Source organism: Coenobita brevimanus, chromosome 19, assembly GCF_032717465.1.
Source record: "Coenobita brevimanus isolate Jiangsu-jjx chromosome 19, ASM3271746v2, whole genome shotgun sequence".
In the NCBI taxonomy this organism is placed as follows: Eukaryota; Metazoa; Arthropoda; class Malacostraca; order Decapoda; family Coenobitidae; genus Coenobita; species Coenobita brevimanus.
The window spans coordinates 8,501,594-8,510,325 of NC_136972.1; the positions used below are offsets into that span (position 1 = coordinate 8,501,594).

Here is an 8,732-nt window from a genome sequence, read left to right on the forward strand (position 1 = left end):
GGCCGCGCAAAAATGGCGTACCATCGACATTTAATAGTTATAATATATTAATACATACTACTTACACATTATAATGAACTTATAAGCTAATTAAGTGAAATACATAATATTGTAAAGTAACATAATTGTATGAATATTGTATACATATATTATTCATAGTAAATAGTGATTATTCAGTAATATTACATTTTAAATAAGTTGAATACATATTGGAATAAATGCATTAAAGTAAATTATTTAACTGTAATACAGTATGTACTTGGGATATTATAGTGAAATGCATACATGCAAGAATAAAAATAGTTTAAAATTAAGATTATTGTAAGAGTTATTAATATTTCATTCAAAGATAATGGTACTGGTCTGTCATATATGGGTCATTCTTCTTTGTGTTATTATTATTATTTTTTTTTTTATATATATAATTAATACTATATACAAAATATATACACTTCATTCAGGGTGGTTAACTGTGATGTTAACTCTCCCCCCACTAAACAATGACTCCAAATTAGCAATTCTTGCATGCATTCTGTGCATTGCCAACAGCAATACTGCAACTACAATGCAGATGATTATAAAGACAGAAGGTGCTTGGCTATACACATAATATGGGTTGAACATACTCAAACTCAAATCTTCCCAGGGCTTCATTGTTTCATTGATCAGCTGCATAGTTTCAAACTTAGGTGAAGTCAGCTTAATACTTGTGCTCATGTTTAAGTTCATATCAGGCAGTGGGTGGAACTGTTTGTGTGTATGGTTGATAATGGCGTAGTGATTGATGGTGGAAAAAGTAGACATGGATGGTGTAAATACCGCACAGTAGCTGGTGCTATGTATAATCCTGAGGCTGATGTATGAGATGGTGGTATATCTGGACAGACTATGTAAACTGATGTGTTATGAGGGAAATAAAAAAACTGCGAGTGTCCAATGCGTTGATGGTGTACAAGTTTATCTGGAGCAAAAGTGAAGTTGCAATGATGATGAATATTGTTATTGCTGATGATAGCCATTTCACAAGGGACCGTATCAGTAGGCTGAAACGTGAAAATGTACGCAGGACAAAGATGAACAGCATGTAAGGATGTGCGGCACTTTCGCTCAATCGTTGACTCACTTGCGAAAGTGACAGTGTCTCGTCTCTTGGAGACCATGATGAGTTCGGTGTCTGTGTTGATGTTGATGATGACTAAAGTGTTGTTGTTTCTATAGGGGAAGGGGTGTATTTGGTATACTGTGAACAGGTCTTCCGTGATGAATGGTACATGAACTATCACTGATGTTGGTGTTAGTGTTGCTTCTAAGTATGGGTAATATTGCATAAATTTCCTACTGCGGAACAATGGCTTCAATTTATGTTTATGTATGCCTTGACTAACTATCTGACGTAGCTCATGAACTGGGAGTAAGTCATTTGTGATCTTGCCATCACCAGCATTCGAAATTCCTTGCATAAGTACCCTGAAATGATCTCTAGTGTTCTCTAATTGTAGTAGAATCGTGTCAATATGTTCTGTGATGATGGAGAAGTGCTGGAAAAGAGTAACGTTGCCCTCTAAGTCATTTATTTTATCTATACTCTCGAGAGCTACGTTTTCTGCTTGTTTCAGATTTTTCACAATTGTCTTCATTGCCGAGTTCTGTCCTGTGATGAATTTATCCTGGTATGTTAGTACCTGAGCTATCTTATTAAATTTGTTGTTTATTTCTTTAAGGTCATCCTCTGTAGCCAATCCAAAGATGTTCCCAAGAATTGCGCCGCCCAGATCGAACAAACCGCGCTTTTGGCGAGTACGTGGGATATTGTTCCTGTCGCTCAGTACCTCCGTTCCATAAGATGGGAGATCTTGGATCATGACGAGCATAGTTGACTTCGCCTGTTCTAGTTTCCATTTCGCTAACTTCACCATTTCATCCACTTCCTTGGTGTTATGTGCTTGTGAAACATAATTCCCTATCTTGAAGTCCAGAGTTCGCATCGGCGTCGCAAGTCTTTCTACATAAGTAGGTAAGTCATACAAGTAATCTAGACTTATTTCAGTACTCATGACGTCCTTGACGATTGTAGTCGTGGCCGTTGGAGCTATGAGGCATCCTTGACGTACTATATGCTTGGGGTCTAGGTGCGCATATACTCTTACTATGTATAGGAGAATCCATAGCAACATTAAATTCCTACAAAATATCAAGATTGAAAACAACCAACAACATCAGCTTCTGACAGTATTCTCTCCATCCTGCCCCCTCCGTCTCCCAGATCATTACGCTGATGCAGAGGTCAAGAGATCACTCGACGCCTTGCAAGTAGCTTAACGACAAAACCAGCAAATCTGCGGACATCGTCTCCGAATTAAAAGCAAATTTCTACAAAAGCAACCGAGACTACAAGATTAGCTTCAGTTCTACATTGAATCCTACAAACTACAGCCATCTACAATCAACTACAACCATCTACAATCGACTACAATTAACAACTCTACGTCGTCTGTATAATCTTCTACACGCACCTACAAGTAGCGGCAGTCTTCATCCCACAACGAGTAAATCACAAGAAAAAAAGGACCAAGAATACATCAAGAAAGAAAGAGAACAAACAAACGAAGAGTGAGACACGACTCACAACTCATCTTACTCACTCGTCTTAACTCAAGTTACTCATCGCTACTCATTCACTCACCACAGCTACCAGTGTGGGAAGCCGACGTCACCATGTGCTGAGATGACATCACAACGCGAGTCTGCCATGCCAAGCAACGTGTGACTGACACCAGTCTCTTCGGAGGCGTGGGTTCGAATCCCACCGCTGCCACCAAATGTCATAAAGACTTTGTAGTTACTTGTAGAGAAGTATATTTTAGACTTGTGGTCGAGCGGCTTTTATATCTTGTAGTAGTTTCCCCACCAGATGTCATGTAGTGACGGGAGAGGTAAAGAATAGTATGGGACTATTTTTATTTGTCTTGGAAATATTAAACAGGTATAAGAGTATAAGTCCCGGGTAGCTACCTCCCTGTCTCGCTATCTCTCTCTCTTTCTGTTCTAAGGCTAATCTCCGTCTCGACCTCTCTCTAGGGTCGCTTGTCTCCTTCTGTCTAGCCTGTTCGGTGGCTAATCTCCGTCTGAGCTCTCTTTCCTAAATTCTGGTGTAGCAGGGGTGTGTCACGTGTGTTCCTCATGGTTACCAGATCTTTCTCACGAGAGGACTGCTGACAGCTAACTGCATCATCTCCTTACTGGCCGCTGTCGTCAGCTTTCCTCCGTGTAAGCATGTTTAGCGCTGCTCGATTCTCGCAGACACAACACCTTCTCATCATTTGACTTCCTGCTTCTATCTGTCTCTCTATCTATCTATTTATCTATCTATCTATTATGATTTGCAATTATAATATGGAGACCTACCACACATACAGTAGTTGTTTTATGTTGGTTTTCAGTATTTTTCAAGGAGTACATTTTTTTAGTCTTAGCTTAAAGGTTTTTAAGTTATTGGTCTCCTTGACATACGAGGGAAGTTCATTCCACAGTTTAGGTCCCTGTACTAATAGGGATCTTGCACCAACATCTGTGTTAACCTTGGGAATGTAGAGATTATTGCGTTGCCTTTTGGTACTGCAGGTGACATCAGTTACAGTGGAAAGATTTAGGAGGTAATCAGGGTATAGATTATTTAGGTATTTGAAGATGGCAATCTCTGTGTCATGAATTATTTTACCTTTTATGGTTAACCATTCTAGATCTTTTATGATAGGGGTTACATGGTCGTATTTTTTTTGCTCTTCCATCTACAATTTTAGCTGCAAAATTCTGGAGTTTTTGAGCATTTGTTACAAGAGTAGTGTTTGTTGTTCCCCATATTATATTACAGTAATTTAGAATGCTTAGCACTAGTGATTGTACAATGATTTTGCGAGTTCCTTTGTCAAGGTAATCCTTAATTCTATTAACATACATTAGAGTTCCCATTACTTTTTAGTACATTTCATTAATATGTTTGTCGAATACCATATACCTGTCTATACATACACCAAGATTTTTTACATGAGTGGTTGGTTCGATTGTGTTGTCATGGAGTTGTATTTTGATGTTTCTTGGTAATTTCGATAGTAATTGTCGAGTCCCTGTAACGATGCATTGTGTTTTGTTTGCGTTCATCATCAGGCAGTTTCTGAGGAAGTACAGGCAAGCTTTGCGCAGGATTTCCTCTATTTTGTTTGTGAGAATGTTGATCTCGTTTACCGTGTTACTGTGGAGAAACTGAGTATCATAGGCGTATTGTACTAGTGTACAGTCAGTGATGTATTCCGACATGTCGTTTACAAAAATATTGAATAATATTGGGCCTAATATTGAGCCTTGGGGGACACTATAGTTTACGAGTAATTTTGAGGAGACAGTACTATTTAAACGGACTGACTGTTCTTTCACTCAGATAGCTGTCGAACCAAAAAGTATCTAGTCTTGTTTTAGTGAGTTTTTTTTAATAGAATGATGTGGCTGACGCTATCGAAGGCCTTGGATAGGTCGCATAGAGTTAATAAGGATATTCTTTTCTTATCCATATTGTTATAGATTTTGTTAGTGATGACCGTGAGGGCTGTTTCAGTGGATAATTTAGGTCAAATGCCGTGCTGGTTGTTAAAAAGAAGTTTATTAGAGTCTATGAATGTTGTGAGCTGTGTTGACACGATTTTTTCGAGGATTTTAGAGAAAATGGGGAGAAGAGAGATAGGACGGTAGTTGCTGGTGTTGCTTTTATCTCCGTTTTTCATAATTTAGGGAAGACAACGGTAGTGATAGAGGTGTTTATGATGAATGTTAGGTAGAAAGCAATAACGAACAGATAATCTTTAATGAAGCGAAGGGAAATGTTGTCAGAGCCGAACGATTTAGATTCGTTAAGATGTTTAATAGTTAGAATCACCGTATCTGTGTCAATGGGATGGGCCGGAAGTGCGAGGCTGCGCTATTTATATTTATTTCACTTTCACTTTCGACCATGCTTTGGCTGTCTAGTAGGCAGCGCTGGGTTGTGTCATAGGTATTTTTTCCCACGTTAGCAAAGTAGGCATTAAAATCATCGGCTTTGTTTTGTTCGTTTTCTGCTATGCATATACTGGATTTGAGTTTGGGGGAAGGAATTATGTCTTTTACTATTTTCCAGGTTGAGGAAGTATTTTTGGAGTTTATAAGTTGTCTGCGATAATACTCCTTCTTTGTTATATATACCAGTCTTTTAACCTGTTTCTTTAAATCTTTATATTGACTCTGTAATGTCGGATTTAGTCGATCCGTTTTTAAGATTTTCTGGGCTTCATTTCTGTTTTTCATAACTTCACTTATTTCGTCGGTCATCCAAAGGGCGGGGGGTCGGCGTATCTTCTTGGTAACCATAGGAGCACAAAACTCTAAATTTCTGGTAATGATTGATGTTAATGTACTTACTGGTTCGTTTACGTTATCTGTGTTTAATATTTTGTTTAGGTTATCGGTATCATTGAGAATTTGCGAGCAGAAGGTGTCCTTATCATACTAGCGTAAGTCAAGAAAAATGTGTAGGGTGGGGGGTCGTTTTGTCCTACTAATATTAACTATAGTAGTTATAAGATCGTGGTCTGCAACAGGATGAGGGATTACGTCGGAGTTCAGTACCGAGTCGGGTTTGTTAGTAATAATTACGTCTAGTTGGGTGGCTGCGGTAGGTGTGATTTGGGTGGGTTTATTTATGATTTGTTTTAATTTGTTGTTTCTGATAATACGATGTAATTTACTATTATTCTGAAGAAGGTCATCATTTAGATCGCCAAGGAGAAAGATTGGTTTATGTGTGCACACTGTTTGTAGGACATCGACAATATAGTCAAAGGAGTTTGAGTGGGCCTTAGAGTGTCTATACATGCAGCCTATTATAACTGAAGGAAATTTTCTACACTGAACCTTTAGCCATAAATCCTCAATACCTGTTTGCTGTGTTACGTTTGTTTCAATGATGTCTGAGTTTAGGGACTGCTTAACATATACACAATCACCTGACCCACGGCCACTATCACGTCTGTACACAGTGTAGTTGGGTATATTTATAAACGCATTCGGAGTCAGGGGAGATAGCCAAGTCTCACTGACACAAAGGACATCCATGTTTCTGTCATTTATTAATGTCTTTACTTCTTCCAAGTTGGCTAGTAAGGACTGAGCATTTATATGTTCAATAGTGAGAAAAACCTTTTTTAAATTAGGGCTTTGACCATCGGCTTGACCTTCTTTGCCACAAACCTAGCGAGTGTAAAGATGGCAGAGTCGACTTTTGTGGCCATAGTTATAACACTTGGAGCATTGTATTTTATGGTCGAATCTGCATCTTGACTGGTGATGGTTCATTTCACCACAATTGTAACACCCAGAATTGCCACGGCGGTCACTGTAACGGGGTTGGGTGCGAATTGAATTTGATACATTTATTGAGATACACAATACTGTACATATAAAAATAGTAGTTGTACAATATCTCAAAAGGAAGATGATACTTAGGTAGTCATCTTCCCGAGCCTATTAATGTATTATATTAGATTATAATATACTGTACGTGTGATTGGTCAATAATTTTAAAGTGGACTAATTAGTAATCTTATATACAGTAATCCATGTATTAAACTGTACAGTGAGTATAAAGAGTGCTGTTGTATGTAGTTACATGGAATTTGTTTGAGCATACTGATATATACCATATGTATATACATATTCACGTACACAAGATCGGTGAATGGAATAGGAAACAGAGGTCACAAACAGTAATACATTTGTACACACATAAAACTTATACATAGTGATCGGGTTGGGTGCGAGTGTAGTAAGTGTGGTGGCGGTGGTGGAGGGTGGTGTAGGGAGGTGAGGGGTGGCAGGAGGCGGGCATCTCGGGCCTACCAGGGGGGTAGTGTGCCTCTTCTCCCTCCTCTTCCATTTCTTCCCTTATGTCCTGTCGGTGGAAGGTCTTTCTATTGTGGCGCCGGGTTCGACTTGATATTTGCCAACCATCTCGATCCACGTGGCGATAACGAGTACAGCAATATTAAAAAAGGAAAAAAACTACTACTACAGCCACTATAACTACCTCTACTACTACTACTACGACGACGACGACGACGACTACTACGACTGCTACTACTACTACTACTACTACTCCAGCTACAAAAACAACAGCAACAACAAGAACTACCACTACTGCCACTACTACAACTACCACAACAACTACTACAAACTAGCACTACTACAACAACTGCTACTACTGCTACTACTACTACTACTACTACTACCACTACAACAACAACAACTACGACTTCTACCACTACTACAACAAATGCTGCCAGTTCTACTACTACCACTGCTATTACTGGTATTATTACAATGCCACGGCTCTACATCCTTTCCATAGCACTTCAACGTGACTAGCATTATTTTCTAGTAGTATATCTATTAACGCCGGTATTCTCGTTGGCTAATGAAGCGCCTTAACACCATTTAATACTCGATTTATTTCTTTAATTTCAATGTCCTCTGTATCACAAATCCTTCCAATATCGCCATATTCTGCATGAATAACGTGCAAAAGGAAAGGAATCAGTCGTATCCAATCCTAAATCGCTACGGAAGAGGTGTTAGGGAGCTTCCTTAACCGCCGAGAATCCGTGAGTTCAAGATGGAGAAATGGCAGATTTAGGCCAAGTTAGAGTGAACAGAATATACTGTGAGTGTGTGTGTGTGTGTGTGTGTGTGTGTGTGTGTCTCTCTCTCTCTCTCTCAAAAGAATATACTGTATAATTTTCATTCTCTCTTTCTCTCTCTCTCTCTCTCTCTAAGAATATATAATTTTTTTTTCTCTCTAAGAATATATAATTTTTTTTCTCCCTCTCTAAGAATATATATATATATATATATATATATATATATATATATATATATATATATATATTTTTTTTTCCTCTCTCTCTCTCTAAGAATATATAATTTTTTTTTTTCTCTCTCTCTAAGAATATATAATTTTTTTTTTCTCTCTCTCTCTAAGAATATATAATTTTTTTTTTTTTTCTCTCTCTCTCTCTCTCTCTCTCTCTGTCCGTCTGTCTGTCTGTCTGTCTCTCATTACATCTCTCCATTTCTCTTTGGCAGCAGGGTAAGCAGTGCCACGAGAGGTGACTGTTGGTGCAGCGGCCATTTTAAACCAGTTAAGAAAAGATGGAGATTGAGTGTGAGAAGAGGATGAAATCTGGTAAGAGAATGGGAGTTGCAAATAAAGAAGACCTCGTCGAAGGATGCTAGAACAATGGAGTCTGAAAGTCAATGGAATAAAGGAAAAAGAATGACCAGTATTTTCCATTTTATAATCTTCCTTATACACCATGATTCTAGCTCCTTGCCTGTCCATCTATCTATTACCAGACGCCTTAAGACCGTAGGGGGTGGCAACAAACAAATCGCCTCCATGTCGTCCTGTGCCTCGCCATTCGCTGTCCTCCCCCCAGCCAAATCCCCCCCTCAGATATACCTCTCCATTCCCTGCCTCCATCTCATTGTCGGATTCCCCCTTCCTGTCCCCCCCCCCCTCCACCTCACAATACACTGTCCTCGTTGGTTTCCCATTCCCCTTACCACGTACACCCAAGGAAAGTTTCGCGTTATTACCTACACTCGCTCACCACCTCGAAATAGTAAGTGTGAGATAAGTGGTAGCGAAG

The 8,732-nt window shown here is 39.0% G+C and overlaps 1 protein-coding gene across 2 annotated transcripts in view; it reads left to right on the forward strand.

Moving 5' to 3' along the window:
• LOC145391621 (uncharacterized) overlaps nucleotides 1–8,357 on the forward strand; it is a 14,741-nt gene extending 6,384 nt beyond the window's left edge. Inside the window, exon 4 of one of the 2 annotated variants that reach the window (XM_080266161.1) lies at nucleotides 8,167–8,357. The gene's annotated coding sequence lies outside the window, so the exon portion shown is untranslated. The remainder of the gene's footprint in view (nucleotides 1–8,166) is intronic. The other variant, XM_080266162.1, reaches the window with a different exon arrangement.
• The last annotated feature ends 375 nt before the right edge of the window (nucleotides 8,358–8,732 follow it).